Source organism: Ambystoma mexicanum, chromosome 6q (genome assembly GCF_040938575.1).
Source record: "Ambystoma mexicanum isolate Mex_15411 chromosome 6q, UKY_AmexF1_1, whole genome shotgun sequence".
NCBI lineage: Eukaryota > Metazoa > Chordata > Amphibia > Caudata > Ambystomatidae > Ambystoma > Ambystoma mexicanum.
Genome location: NC_090937.1, coordinates 1,643,890,236 through 1,643,905,255, shown reverse-complemented (window position 1 = coordinate 1,643,905,255; position 15,020 = coordinate 1,643,890,236). Strand labels below are relative to the sequence as shown.

The following is a 15,020-nucleotide window of genomic DNA, read 5'->3' as shown; positions in this document are numbered from 1 at the left end:
AGTTTGTGTCGCAGGAGATGCAAAAGTTTTTAAATGATAGAGCCATCAAGCATAATACCACGGCTTTATACCATCCAATGAGCAATGGTCTTGTAGAAAGGATGAATCGCTTTATAAAAGGAACTATTCAACTGGCAATAGCAAATAATCTACCATGGAAAGATACTCTGAAAGAAGCATTAGATACATATAAGGTTACACCTCACTCTGTCACTGGTATAGAACCATTCACGTTGATGAGGGGTAGAACGGCTAACAATAGACTCAAACCAGCTTGGATGTCGACAGGGAAGGATGTTAACATTAACATGGACGAGATCATGGAGAAGGTTAGGAAAAGACAAGATCAATATAAAAGGTACTATGACCAGCGTAACTGTGTGAAGGAAAATGATACCAAAGCTGGGGATTGGATTAGAATAAAGGAACCGAAAAAGGTTTTGAAGGGAGAGTCTAAGTTTCGGGCTCCTCAGAAAGTTGTCAAGCGTCTGAAAAAATCTGTAGTTTTGGAAAATGGAGACAAGTGGTCGTGTGATGACATCACTGTAGCAGGAAAAAACGAATTAAAATATATTGGCAATAACTCGGTTGAATGCAGACAAAGCGTGGATGAGAGAGGAAGAGAAGGAAGATGTGGAAAAGAACTAAATGGGGAGAACCGTGGGGTTTCCAGCGGTAACGGCGAAAGGTGTTCAAGACCCAGGAGAGTTGTACCCAATTATAAGGAAGGGTTCATTTATTATTGACTGTTGTCCACATATCAGGGACATTTACGTGAACTGGAACGCTATGCTGATGCCACAACCAGCCAGGGTGTATCCTTTATTTCAGCAGTGGTTTACATAAATATTGTAAGGGATAAGTACATCACTATGTATAGTTTCTGCTTTAGAAATTGTTCGCTATTTGTCTGCAGGTACATGGTTTTAATTAATGTTTGATTTTAAAGCTTTGGTTTCTTTATTTCTTTCTTTCTTTCTTTTCTCTTTTTTCAATTTCTTCAGTTATGTATTAGGAAGGGAGATGTTACAGTATATTGATTACACTGTCATCATGTTGTGTTGGGCCTGCGAACGTTTCGCTTCCCTGCATTCGTTCGTTCTTGGAATGCAGGAGAGAGAACGGGAGCAGAGGCAGCGCTGAGGCCGGACTGCGGTAGCCTGCCGGAGACTTAACAATAAATCTCCTGAGAAACTACAAATTGTGTCCAGATATATACTTTGTAACACCCATCCCACCAGACCTACACCAGCGTGCCCTATCCAACCATTCAGGCCCCACCAAGATGCCCCATCCCTCCCTCTAGTCTAGACCAATACCATAATGCCCCATCCTCCCTCCATAACAAGATGCCCCTTCCCCTTGCAACAGATGCTCAGCCGCAGTCGACCCCTCTAAAACCACCCATCCTAAACACACCCTCATGAAAGATTAAATTACTCTATTAGTCCCCTTTGATCAGTTAAACACCACAATCCACTGTCTCCCTGTTCCTTTTCTTAGGCCTCCATACCTTCCATGGTGAATAGCTGAACGTGATTTTTAAAATAAATGCAATTTCCCGCTGTGGAAATCTGGTGGTTTGCAGGAACGTTCATGGTATCTCGAAAGAAAATGCTAATTGTATTTGCAGCCAGCCAACAGCACACGGATTGCAGCTGCTCCTGCAGCCTGAGCCTTGCCCAGACAAGGCGAAGTCCGACGCTCCAGGATCTCATACAAACGTTCCGGTATTAAAAATAAAATGCCCACTACAAGCCGAAAGCATTCAGTGCCCTTGCACCAGCAGCCACAACTTTCCCGCTTCCCGAATCCCGCTGCATCCCGAGCAAGAAAGTGCCCCGGAACCGCTTCATTGCTCCGACGGAAATCGCAGGGGTGACATCACAGACCACGTGATGAAGAGTGGGCGGGCCGTTGCCATGGTCCTTTTCTCGGATGGGAACTAGTCGCTACCGTAGCGCTATGGTCCTTTTATTGGATGGGAATTAGTCGCCACCTCCCGCCGACTGAACGTGCTCCGGAAGCGCTTCGCTGCTCCGGCCGCAATGACACGGATGCTCGGAACGGGGATTCTCTTTTCTCTGCGCATGCTCTGATTGTAAGTGTCTTTGCACTGCGCATGTCTGTTCCTCGGCTCTGCCGCCTGCAGCGCCACGCTTCTTCTTCCGGTAGAGACAGATAGCCCTCCATCTTGTTCAGACCTGCTGCTTTGTTCTGAGCTTCTGACCGGCGGAGGAGTTGCTTGCTGTCTCTCCGGGATCTCAAATGCCGCGTTTTGAAATGTGAAATACAGCACAAACTTTGAAGGAGTATTTGAGCCGTTATTGCTGTAGGTGAGTAACAGGCGTTTCACTACTCTTTAGGAGTGAATAGTAATCTTGTTTTTGACACATGCTAAATTGTCTCTGCTTGTCCTTACTAGACCTCCAGTTTATCCTTTCTGCTTTGTTTGTGTTTGAGGGTGTGTTCTGGGGCAGGGAGAGGAGCAGGGCAGCTCCCTCTTTGGTGGTTTAGATGACATATCTTTTTTGGATGTCTTGTAAGTGTGGTATTTAATTAATGCTATAATAATGTCTGCCCTTTGCAGATATAGGTAACTATTGTCATCGTAGGTGCCCTCAGCCCTTCCTGCATCAAAGAATACAAGAATAAGTACAACTGTGTTGTGCAACAAAGAAGATATGTTAACTGTATGTAGCATAAAGGGGTGAAAGTGCACTCCACAAATACATGTTTTATTTTACGTTAATACTTTCATCTGTGCAGTTCCATTAATATCAGTTGGTAATGCGTTATGTTGGACCAAAATAAAATCTTAGTCCTATCTGCATGGTTTAGTCATTAATTTTGGTGAGTGAGTCCAGAATAATTCTCCTACATGCTTCATCACAGCGCTTTGCTGAAGGGGGTGGATGAGTGCAAATGAGAAGACCTAATATGATGGGCATTGGTAGATACAAGCAGAGTTAGTTGTCTTTCCAGATCAGCCGGTAAACGAGGAATTGATGGTAACGCCTTGATGAGGTGGGAGTAGTAAGAAAGAGAACATCAGACGTGCACTTTAGCCGGTGCTAGCGTCATCTTGTCATCTGGTTGTGTTTTGTCGCTTGATCGTGGAAGGGTGAGAGTTCTGGAAGGGAATTGAAACCATGGAGTTTATGAAACGAGGGATATGGAGTTTGGAAGTATGACAACCCGCTCACCATGCCATGCACATTTGTGAAGAAAGAACCCTATAGGACCATGCCCGTTTGTGCCCAATTTTTTAACGGTTAACAATTTAGGTGATCAGTTCATTACATGGCCCAGTCATCCTCTTTACCGCTTGTTTTGTACTCCTGGCTTCTGGTATGGGAGATAATAGCACACTTGCAATTATTTACAATGTTACGACCCCCCCACCCGCTGCCTAGCGCCTTTCACTATGTGCACTCGGGAAGAAGACCCATTTTAAAGCACTCCCCCCACGTATTTCCCAGGGAGGGAAGCTTCAAGATGTAGATCAACTGCACCTAGGTTTGCATCATGTCATCGCGGCTCATGCTCTGCAAGTATTGTTGCTAAGAGACGCATGATTCAGTGATGCCGCAGATGGATCTCGGCAAGATGTGCTATGACAGGGATCTAAAATCCTGATATTGGACCATCCTTGGAGGACGAGTTAAGGGGTGGGCCGTATCCATTAAGATCTTAACCCCAGATGTTCTGACACAGCCTTTAAATGTATAGCATTAAGAGCTTTGCTATTGGAACTAAGTAACCTGTTCTTGATGTTATTGTACCATCTGCTGAGCGGAACTTGTATATTTTATCACCCAATATATTTTGTTGTAGATAATCTTATCTCTCACTTCTTTAACTCTCTCCCACACGCACCTCTCTTTTCATCTGAGTATGGTACACTGTAAAATCATGGTATAGTCAATTACATGAGAAAGGCGGCAGCAAAGATGGGTAACCCTACTCTTTCAATGAGGAGACTTCCAGATGTTCACTTTGGAACATGTGTTGCTAGCTTGCTACCTGTGCACAAAATTAATTAAAATGGCCTGCCTGGATTCTGTCTTTTCATTTACTGGTGAGCCTGGCTAAATGGGCTGCTTTCTTAGGTACTGTCCGCCTGCCAATGAGATTAGTGATAAACCAGGATAGGATGGGGAAATGGTGACTCATCAATGCCAATGTCACCCAAGTAATTCAGAGCATTCTTATCCATTCCGGCAAAGCCTTTCCTATGTTACATGGATCATGCATGGCGACTTGGTGAGGAGGGAGCCTGCGTAACCATGACTATTTGGAAGTAACAAAACAAGGCAAAAAATAGAATTGCCAGAATGGAGAAGAGTTGGTATTTAAAGCATGTTGCTGTCGAAGCCTCGGCTGATGCCCTGTACTTGACCTGCTCATTCTTAGCTACTGCTTCTCTCTTTGCCTTCCGCATCTACCCCAGCTTCATGCCCACGTCTAAGGATGCATCTTCCCAGTCATCTGTGATGCTAACAGCCCCCCCACCTCTCTGTGATAACCATACATACATGCCCCATTCCATTCGGTGGATGCTACTTCACTTGTGACTTTTCTTAGCATTTTGAGACTTGAAATCCTGGCTTTATATTTGTTAAATCCAGCCCTACATGTCCTACAATGGAAAGAGAACTACAGGACTGGGCCAACATCTCCAGATTAGAACGAGGAAACGCGAATGTATATGCATGTTCCCAATAATAAGTATGCAAATGAGCTGGTGGCACACCTTCAATACCACACCTTTATATGTTCAACACAGTGGCATGGAGGAGGGAGCCTACGGTTACAGTCTGTACACACTACTAATATGTGTTGTGGTTCTTTGTGCAGCTGACCCGTACAGTGCAACATGCCATTTTCCGGATGTTTTGGAGAGAGCTGAGACACTAGAAGCATGCAGAAGTTCAGGCATGTTTCTCCTCCCTGGGACCTAAACATTGTTAATATTGCCAGGGAGATGATGATCTATGTGCGAGTCCCCCTTAAAGGCTGACACTATGCAGCATCTACTATGATGATCTTCAAGGAATGTGTCTCATTGATGGTCCACTGACCAAAGATGGCGTTTCTCAGCTGGAAAAAAAAACATTTGGATCCCAGGAGAAAAAAGCATTCTGGGATCCTAATAGCAATAAAACCAGATGGTCTCGGCCAATAACAGGTCTGGTGATGCCCAAGGGTAACTTTAAGGCCCTCGCTTCTCTCTGGTCTCTAACTCCGTCTCAGGGCATTATCTCACCCGGTATTGTCCCGCCTGCCTGGTTTTATTGCTTAGTGATCACATAAAGATGGGTATTGACCTCCCCTCAGCCAATCGGAATGTTCAGTATGCCCTTTCTGCGCATACTCCTATGGCTAGTGTCTCAGCACTGCGCATGTCAGTCCATTGGCTGCAGATAACAAGCGGTAACTTGGGAGACTGCTGCCACCCTGTGATGTTTGCCGTGTGGATGTGCAGCCATTGTTCCTCCCTTGGACAGCCGTGCTCTTTCTCACTAGTGCTACATTTGTAAATAGAAAACAGAGCACAAGCTACAAAGGAACCATGGCGATTGGCTGGATGTGAGGGACAGGCTGCTTTTCCTCGCCCTTGTGGGGAATGGAATCTGTTTTCTTATTTTGGGGAATATGTTGAGTTGTCTGTTTTCCTTCATAGCCCACCTTAATCCTTTCCAGTGTGTATGTGATGGAGGGTGGGGGCGGCAAGGGCAGTGTCCTCTGCGGGTGTTTCAATGATATGCCTTCTGTGGATGATGTGTAAATCCTTTCATAATTTAATTTAGTTCATTCTTATTGTAGATGAATTAATCGTGTGATAAATTAGATTTTTCTATAACTGAACGCACTATTGTTGTATTGTCTTCAGCAAAAGGCAAACATCACATAATATAAAAGGAATCTGCTTTAGTTTCTGCCGGTGCACAAATGTTCTTTTGCGCACACCCTCCCTGTCCCCTATGTACCACATCTTAATTACTTCCCATGGTGCCTCTTCTTGGAGGGGGTGTTCATGACCCACAGATCCCTGATTCAGGGCCCCGATCTGTGTCTCAGGGGAATAATGCAGTTGCAGGCTCTGTGCTTAACCTCATGGTCACCAGTTTGCATCAATGAAGGTCCACTTACCCATTCATCCTTCCAAGATTGACGGTGTTGTTGTTGGCTCATGGGCACACGGTCAGCCAGTCAGCTGCTAAGGGCCCCCAGCAGGGACAGACACTCCATGGTCACATGGCCACACCTGATGCAAGGGTCACCCTGCCCTGATCCTCGCAACACGGGGTCTGTGTGGGATCACCCAGACCAGTCACTGGCTACATGGGCACACAAGCCAGTAGTACAAACCGGCCGTGATCACACAGCAGATATAAAACAAATGACATGCACACCAGTTGCCACGCAGGGAGTCTGCCGCTGTGCTGCCACACATGCCAGTTGAGGTTCCTTTTTTTATTGGGGAGCCACGTCTTGAAGAGTCATGACTCCTATCCTTGAACAGGACAACACCACACTCCTCATTTTCTATAACAAAGAAAAACCACAACTGTAAGCATCAAAACATGTGAACTAACATTACGACCTTGAATGCATTCCATTCTGGGCACCCATTCCCTTACAGGAGACAAGACCTTGAATCAAACTCCTTACTCCAGTCCTGCCCCGCTCGCTGGTGACAACCCCAATCATCTCCATAGGCACAAAATAGGAAGAACATTTCCCCCATCCTCATCTTCCTCCCACGCAGGCCCTCTTTCTTCTGGTGATGCCAGATTAGCCTCAGAAGTTCTGGGCGGTCTCCTTCCCACTGCTTGTCGGGTATCCTCCCTTGATGCAGTTGCTACATACACATGTATAAACCCGTAGGCCCTTTAAGACAAGGTAACCCTATCTGTGATGGGTGGGGATGTAGATCTTACTCATACATCAATAATCAGACTGACTCGGGAAGTTTGGCAAAATCACGGCTGTTTTATTAACAATGATCTAAAACAGTGAGTACAAGGGACATTTGCTCAAGTCTCTCAAACATTTCACATAAACACTTTATACAAAAGATTAATTATAAGTGACTTCATACTACGTGGCAAAATAAGAAAACCTGCTAAGGGAACACCTAAGAATACTTTTTGTAGGGGCAGGGATCGTGGTTGGGTTTCTAAGGTCAGGTGGGCAACTAAGCTCACACCAAGTGCAAGTCATCTTCCCTGTCAGACTAATAAACTATATTCTATTGGCTTCTCAAACTATAGGGCTCGTTACTACGTGGCCCTCTACAATTGGTTGTCACGCTTGTACGCTTCTGGAACATTCCACTCACTAGCAGCACGCAAGCTGATACTCAGGTGCTGTGGGGGTTGGCCTGCTCATGCCTCCCCACCCAATAAGCCCAACATCCATCATCACTCATCTTGTGGTCTCGGCGTAGTTCACTGCAAAGTCTATTTTCATCTGACCATGCGACTAGAGCCCACGTATTGAGCTCCTACATTGTATCTAATACTATTAAATGAAGAAACCTTGTCACTGCTAATGTTTTTCTGTTACACCTCAAACAGGAGCTTAGCTTGCTTCTAACGTTAACTGTATCTTCTCAAGTAGATAACCAGGCTCTTGGCGGCCCCGACTCTTGACACTGGGCCAGGCAAGCCTTCTCGAATCTTCCTTCGCCTTCAGCTAGTTTTATTCTGCTGCACCTCACTTCCAGCCCCTTCATTCACGGGGTCCAAATTTGTAAATATTGTATTTATATTTGGATGTAATACAATGCATTTTACCAACAAAAAAATATATATTGCCGCATGCAGTCTATTCACTACGTAGCCAGCCTCATGATTACTTTGTCTACTTGCGTTACTGCATGTGTACATATGTGAAATGACTTTGCATTTTCCTTCTTTGCCTTGTGACTGGGCAATTCTAGGTTGATCTTCTTTTCCTCTACTTCCCGATTCACCTTTTGTCCTCTTCTTCTGATGAGCTTTATTGATCCTATCTCCGATGCTTCCTCTCTCAATTCCCATCTAGGTTTACCCTAGATGTTCCTGGCATTGCTCCTTGCGACGGGAGAAACTCCCCTGTCGCTCCATGATATTACTGGACTTGGTTCCATCAGTTCTTTCTAAATGCGATCAATATTGTGTGCCCTCTGTCTCCTCTTTTGCGCCATCTCTTCGTGTAATTCACTTTGTTTCTTTACTTCCCATCTAACCCTTTGCTCTTCTTGTCTTTTCTCTTCCTTTCTTTCGTTTGCTCCACACACTTCCTCTTCCCGTCATCTTTGCCTTCTTTCATCCCGTAATCTCTGGGCCTCTTCCTCTTCTCTCTTCTTTTCTAACCTGTATTGTTCTTTGATTGCTCTCTGCCTGTTGTCATACTTCCTATGTCCTTTCTTCCTTTCTTAGCTGCTCCTCCTGATACATCTGCTTTCGTCTTTGTCTACTCTTCTTTTTATGCTCATCTTTCAATTGTTTCTCTCGGTCCCTGTCTTTTCTATCCTGTTCGTCTTGATCTTCCCTTTGCCTTACTTCCTCGACACTTTTCCCATCAAGCTTGAGCAATAACTCTCCACCCATCCATTCGTTCTGCACGAGCGTGCCCTCGTCAGCTGTATCCTTTTTTTCCTTTCCATCTCTTAATCTCCCATTCTATATCTAGGGTCACATTTGGTTGTTCACGTTTCTCCTCATTGTCTTGCAAGACCTTAAAGTTCCCTTCTTTTGCTTTAGCCTTTTCTGAGCGATCATTACTCTCTCCTTTCACTGTTGTAATTCCCTTAATGGATGCAATCCTTCATCTTTTAGACTATTGCCATTTACTTTGGTCGAGGATAGGGGAGCAGAAGGCTCAATACCTTCCTCCCTACACTGATTAAGCATCCAGTTCTCGTTCCTCCTGGTACATTTTCCAGAGCTCTAAACTAGCTTGCCTTTTCTCCAATTTCTTCCCTGTGTACGCAGCATGTAAGTATGTGGTCCTGTGTTACGAAACTGCCTTTGACAGCGATTCCCTTTGTGGCCACGGCATGAACATTTTATCTGCAGTACCCTTAACTCATTCTGCACTATACTGTTTGAGCTTGGGTGCGTGTTTTGGCAGTTGCTTGCAAAGATGCATCAGTGAAGTAACATCCCCCATTTCGACAAGTCTCAATTGACTGTTGATACTTACCGTTGATTTACACAAATATGTTTACAGAAAAACAACAAATATGAGCGTGCACCACCTTGGCCGCTTAATGTCTCAATTTACTCCAATCTATCTGTTCAGTCGGCGCGGACAATGACTACAAAGATAGATAACTTCATCTGTATTCAACACAACCTATCTTTGTCGCTCTTTGCTTTTTCAATACACAGACAAACTAAAATACTCTGATACGAGTTTGAATCATTTCCTAGCGTAGATCATCTATGTGCCGCATAAGTACCCACTTGGGTTTTGAAATGACTCCTTCTAAAAGCTCCTTGAGCTAGGACTCTGGGCTCCTTTCTTGACGCTCCTCGTCATATATCTGATGCTCCTCGTCATATATTAACCAACCCTCCAATACCTTATACTTTTACCACAATCGCCATTCCCCTATTTTGCCAGCCCCCTCAATCTACTCACCATTCGCCTTTCAATTCCTGACCCTCGGGATTGTCCCTCCTCCAATCAACCACCGTTGCCTTCGGTCCGCTCCGCGCCTGTGGAAACCAGGAGGGATTTTGTGAAAGAGGGACCCTTCCCACCTGTATCGTCTTTTCTTGCAAGAGTTCTATATCGGCCGCTCTCCACAGGAAGCCTCACTATCCTCCAGCAAAATGGCTGAGGATGCCCAATTTTGCGAAATTCTAAAAGCCTTCTGATTTGAAGTGTCTTTTTAACCATCCTTTGCTACCAAGTGAATCCATAGGCCCTTTAAGACGAGGTAACAGTATCTGAGATGGATGGGGATGCAGATCTTTCTCATACATCAATAATCGGACCGACTCAGGAAGTTTAGCAAAATCGCGCTGCTTTAGTAACAATTATCTAAAACTGGGTGTACAACGGACATCAACAGACATTCACTCAAGTCTCTCAAACATTTAACTTGAAAAACACAACTTTATACTAAAAATGTGTGATCAGTGACGTCGCACTACGTGGCAAAATAAGAAAACCTGGCTTAAAGGGAACATTAAGTATACTTTCTGTAGGGGCGGGGATCTTGATTGGGTCTCTAAAGTCAGGTGAGCAACTAAGCCCAACCCAAGTGCAAGTCATCTTCTGTGTTAGACTAATACACCATGTTCTATTGGCTTCTTATAGGGCTCCTTACTATGTGGCCCTCTACAATTGGTTGTCATGCTTGTACTCTTCTGGAATATTCCACTCGTTAGCAGCACCAAGCTGGTACCCCAGGTCTTTGTGGGGGGAGGGGGCTGGAGGGACGAAGGTTGTCCTTCTCATGCCTCTAGCCCAACATCCACCATCCCTACTGTGGTCTGCCATTCAGTTAATGCGTTTGAACTTGGCCTTGCGAAGGCTCACTGTGCCTGAGAATAAAAGGGAGTGAAGGCATGGCCTTATCTTCTGGTCTCGGTGTAGCTATTTTCATCTGACCATGTGACTAGAGACCTTGTTTTGACCTGTCATTGTATTTAGTAGTATTAAATGAAGAAACCTTGACACTTCTAGTGTTCTTCCATTGCACCTCAAACGGGAACTCAGCTCGATTGTCACATTCATATCTTTTCAAGTAAATGACCAGGCTCTTAGCGGCCCGACTCTTGACATTGGACCAGGCAAGCCTTCTCGAATCTTCCTTCGACTTCAGCTTGTTTTATTCTGCTGCGCCACATTTCCAGCCCTTTCGTTCATGGGGTCTAAATTGGCTCAAAATGCGTCATGGAACATCCAGATTGTTCACTATATAGCCAGCCTCATGGTTACTTCGTCTACTTGCGTTACTGCGTCTGTACATTTGTAAAATGGCTTTGCATTTTCTTTAGTGCTTCTCTGCATGTGCAATCTTCATTTCGCTCCCGAAATGTTGCTTAATTCGCTACTACGCCAGCAGTTTCTGTGAGATCCATATTCTTTCTTCATTGTCATCACTTCTGGGTGCAGCATTTCTGCTTATTGTGACATCACTAGTCTTCCCTTTCATTCATTTTCGCACTTCTTCCAGATTACTGGTACTACTAGGTACCATTACTGGCTTTGCGCATGTCACACTTTCTGGCTGCCAACATATAGACAGAATGGGGGCAGGACGTAGAGGTACTTGGTTCGACCTCTACATTTATATTACAGCAAGCTCCATCTGTCACCCTCTTACAAACCTTATGCTTCTCACGGGATTCTTCTTTAACCCATATCTTTTGCACTTTTATCCGGTCCTGCTGTCCATGAGTGGGACTTAATGCACCTTAACTCAGACAAGGTTTACATGCTTTGAGACTACCACGGTGGTGAGCTGGCCCAGTATAAAAAACCCAATACTAATGATAACAATAACATGGAGCCGCGAACCTTGAGCTGATGGCAGCAGTCTAGTCTGCTGCGGAACCCAGTTGCTCCTAGAAGGTTTCCAGGCCCTCATCCCTACTCTGGAGAAAGTCTAGGACAGCATAGATTTGCCCGAAATGATTAAACAATTAATAAAAAATGACATAATGCTTGTCTCTGATAAATCATTCCCAAACACAGCGTTAACGACTACACACTGGAGAACAAAACAGATAAACGTGGAAACCTGAGGCAGACAGAATCTGTATCCCGTGCAACATAGAACTCATTCAAGAAGAACCCCATTTTTCCCTCCATCCTCACTGCATGAGAAGGTGCTGCTTTAGAGAAAATGTAAAGAAAAATACAAATTTTACAAAACTGAAAAATGTACTGAAAAAACAAATGTTAAATCTGTAGGACAGAAGAAAAAGAGGCAGAATGCCTAGCACAATGTCACAATATAAGCCCTCAAATTACTCCAGTGACTACAGGAGACTTTAGTTAAAAGTATAGATACCATGAAATTAAATCACACAACATCCCTTTTTATCTGAATAACATTTACAAAATATGTGAAAGAAATTATTCTCGTTAGTTTTGCAATACTTGTTTTCTTTTGGTTATGCACAAAAAGAATTATTGAAGAGCAGACTGTCTCTTCTCTGAAAACAGTTTTAATTCAAATATCATCTTTGCACATGCCTTGCTGATAGCTGTCTTGCTCAGAGCATGCCTTGCCTTCGGTGGCATGCTCCTATTTTCTGAGTCGACTATGAAAGTGTATCTTCATCACGCATGCGCCATTCAGTATCCCCTTTCTGCGCATGCTCTTATGGCTAGTGTCTCAGTGGACTGACACTGCGCATGTCAGTCCATTGGCTGCAGATAACGAGCGGTAACTTGGGAGACTGCTGCCACCCTGTGATGTTTGCCATGTGGATGTGTATCCATTGTTCCTCCCTTGGACAGCCGTACTCTTTCTCACTAGTGCTACATTTGTAAATGGAAAACAAAGCACAAGCTGAAAAGGAACAATTGCGACATAATTGGCTGGAGGTGAGGGACCTGCAACGTATCCTCGCCCTAGTTGTGGGAAAGGAATGTCGTCTTATTGTGGGAATATGTTTGAGTTGTCTGTTTTTCCTTCGTAGCCCACCTTAATCCTTTCCAATGTGTATGTGATGGAGGGTGGGGAAGGAGATGGCAGTGTCCTCTGCGGGAGTTTCAATTATATGCCTTCTGTGCATGACCTGTAAATCCTTTCATAATTTAATTTAGCTCATTCTTATTGTAGATGAATTAATCATGTGATAAATTGGATTTTTCTATAACTGAATGCACTATTGTTTTATCGTCGTGCTCAGAAAAAGGCAAACGCCACAAACTATAAAAGGGATCTGCTTTAGTTTCTGCTGGTGCACACGTTCTCTTGCCCACACCCTCCCTGTCACCTTTGTTCGCCATCTTATTTTCTTCCATGTTGCATCATCCTAGAGGGGTGTCCATGTCCCACAGATCCCGGATTCAGGGTCCTGGTCTGTGGCTCGGTGGAATAATACATCCACTTGCAGACTCTGTTTAACCTCATGGTCACCAGTTTGCATCACTGAAGGTCCATTTACCCCTTCATCCTTCCAAGATGACAGTGTTGTGGTGGTCACACAGACCAGCCTTACAGTTGCTAGGGGCACCCAGCAGGAACAGACACTGCACGATAACGTGGCCACACCAGATGCAGGGGTCACCCTGCCCTGACACTCAGGTCTGTGATCACACAACCGGGGGTCTGTGGGATCACACAGACCAGTCACTGCCTCAATGGGCCGGCAGGCCAGGAGTACAAGGCAGTGATCACAGAGCAGATATAAAACGAATGCCATGGACACCAGTTGCCACGCAGGGAGTCTGCTGCTGTGCTGCCGCAATGCTGGCTGAGGTTCCTTTTTTATTTGGCAGTACGTCATGACGGAGTCATGACCCCCATCCTTAAAGGGGACCACATCACACTCCTTTTTGTTTTTGATGTTTAAACAGTAAACATCAAAACATGTGAGCTAACATTATGGTCTCGATTCATTCCAGTCCGGGCACCCATTCCATTACAGGACACAAGAAGTCCTCTCGTCACCTGGTGATCCCAAATCCTTGGATCAAATTCCTCACTCAATGGAATCTTACTGTAGCCCTGCCCCGCTCGTTGGTGATACCCCCGATCATCCCTAGGCACAAAATAGGAAGAACGTATCCCCCGTCCTCATCTTCCTCCTATACAGGCCCTCTTTCTTCTGGTGAGCCACATACATTCTGGGCAGTCTTCTTCCCACTGCTTGTCGGGTATCCTCCCTTGAGGCAGGGGCTGGTAACGGGGTGTCTTAGGTGGCCAGTAATAGGGCAGGACAGACCCTCACAAAATGGTCAACCTTTCTGTACCTCCCGAACGTGTGTTCTTCGGCCGGGCACTCGCATGTACGCGGCAGGCCCCGCCCACATTGTGGGCAGAGGTCTGCACCTCTTTAGCTATTTATCTATTTATTCATTTGTATAGGGCGCACAAGCCCTCAGACATCAGGGTGGTGGGATTATTCGGTTTACAGGAGGCCCTGTCACGCCTCTCCGAAGGCGTTGGTCCTTGTGGCATCGATAGACCTTGGGACGGCGGGTGTCGGCCATTTTTACTGGCAAGAAGGCCTCCGCAACTAAAGATGCAGGTCTAGATGTTGCACGCCTCAGTATCCAGGAAGTACCATCCCCCAACCCGAGAGAATGTTTTTGTTCCTGTGAACGACGCACAGATGCGTTGCTACTCCTCCACAACAACGCTCCGTGAGTTCGCATCTAGGATCTTCCTGATACGTCTTGCATATTACTAACTTTTCTGCATCTTAAACAATCTTTATCCTATCTCGATTTCAGTGCCTACCGTACCACGTGTTTCCCGACGCCCTGGACTCCAACACTTTCTCGCTCCAAACGGCTCACCGGTTCTGTTCCGGAACACGGTAAGCGGCATTCAGGCTCTCCGAGATCCTCCACCTTTCGAACGTCTCCCTACTCAATTGCCTTCTCCCTTTGTTTACATCTACAGACATACGCGACACTGGTACCGCACCCGTTCGCTCCAAACCCTTTGCTACTGAATCAACTCCAAGCTCCGCCCTTCTTTCTATCCAGGTAAAAGATTCTCCCGTGACCTCTACCCGATTCTATCCAGTCCTCTTACTCGTTCTAATCTCACTATTTCATGCTACCCTAGGGATTCTCAGAAGTTTCCGGCTGGCACCCTTTCTCGCATTCCACTCCTGTTTAAGGGTAATCTGAATCATAATCTTACATTTCCACCTCTCACCTACCTGCAAGTACTTACCATTTTCTTTCTTTTTCAAGACCACCAGTGTCCGGACTTCACCTGAATCTCCGTTGCATTGAAGACTACTTTCCTGCAGCCGTCGACACAGGGTTTTCTTCCCCAGAGGGTTTCCCTGGGATCTCTTCTCCTCTCTGGTTTTCTAGTG

The 15,020-nt window shown here is 45.3% G+C and overlaps 1 pseudogene; it reads left to right on the top strand.

The window, feature by feature from the left end:
• The first annotated feature begins 1,949 nt into the window (after positions 1 to 1,949).
• The window catches only part of LOC138515411 (zinc finger protein 850-like), a 108,885-nt pseudogene continuing 95,814 nt past the window's right edge, over positions 1,950 to 15,020 (top strand).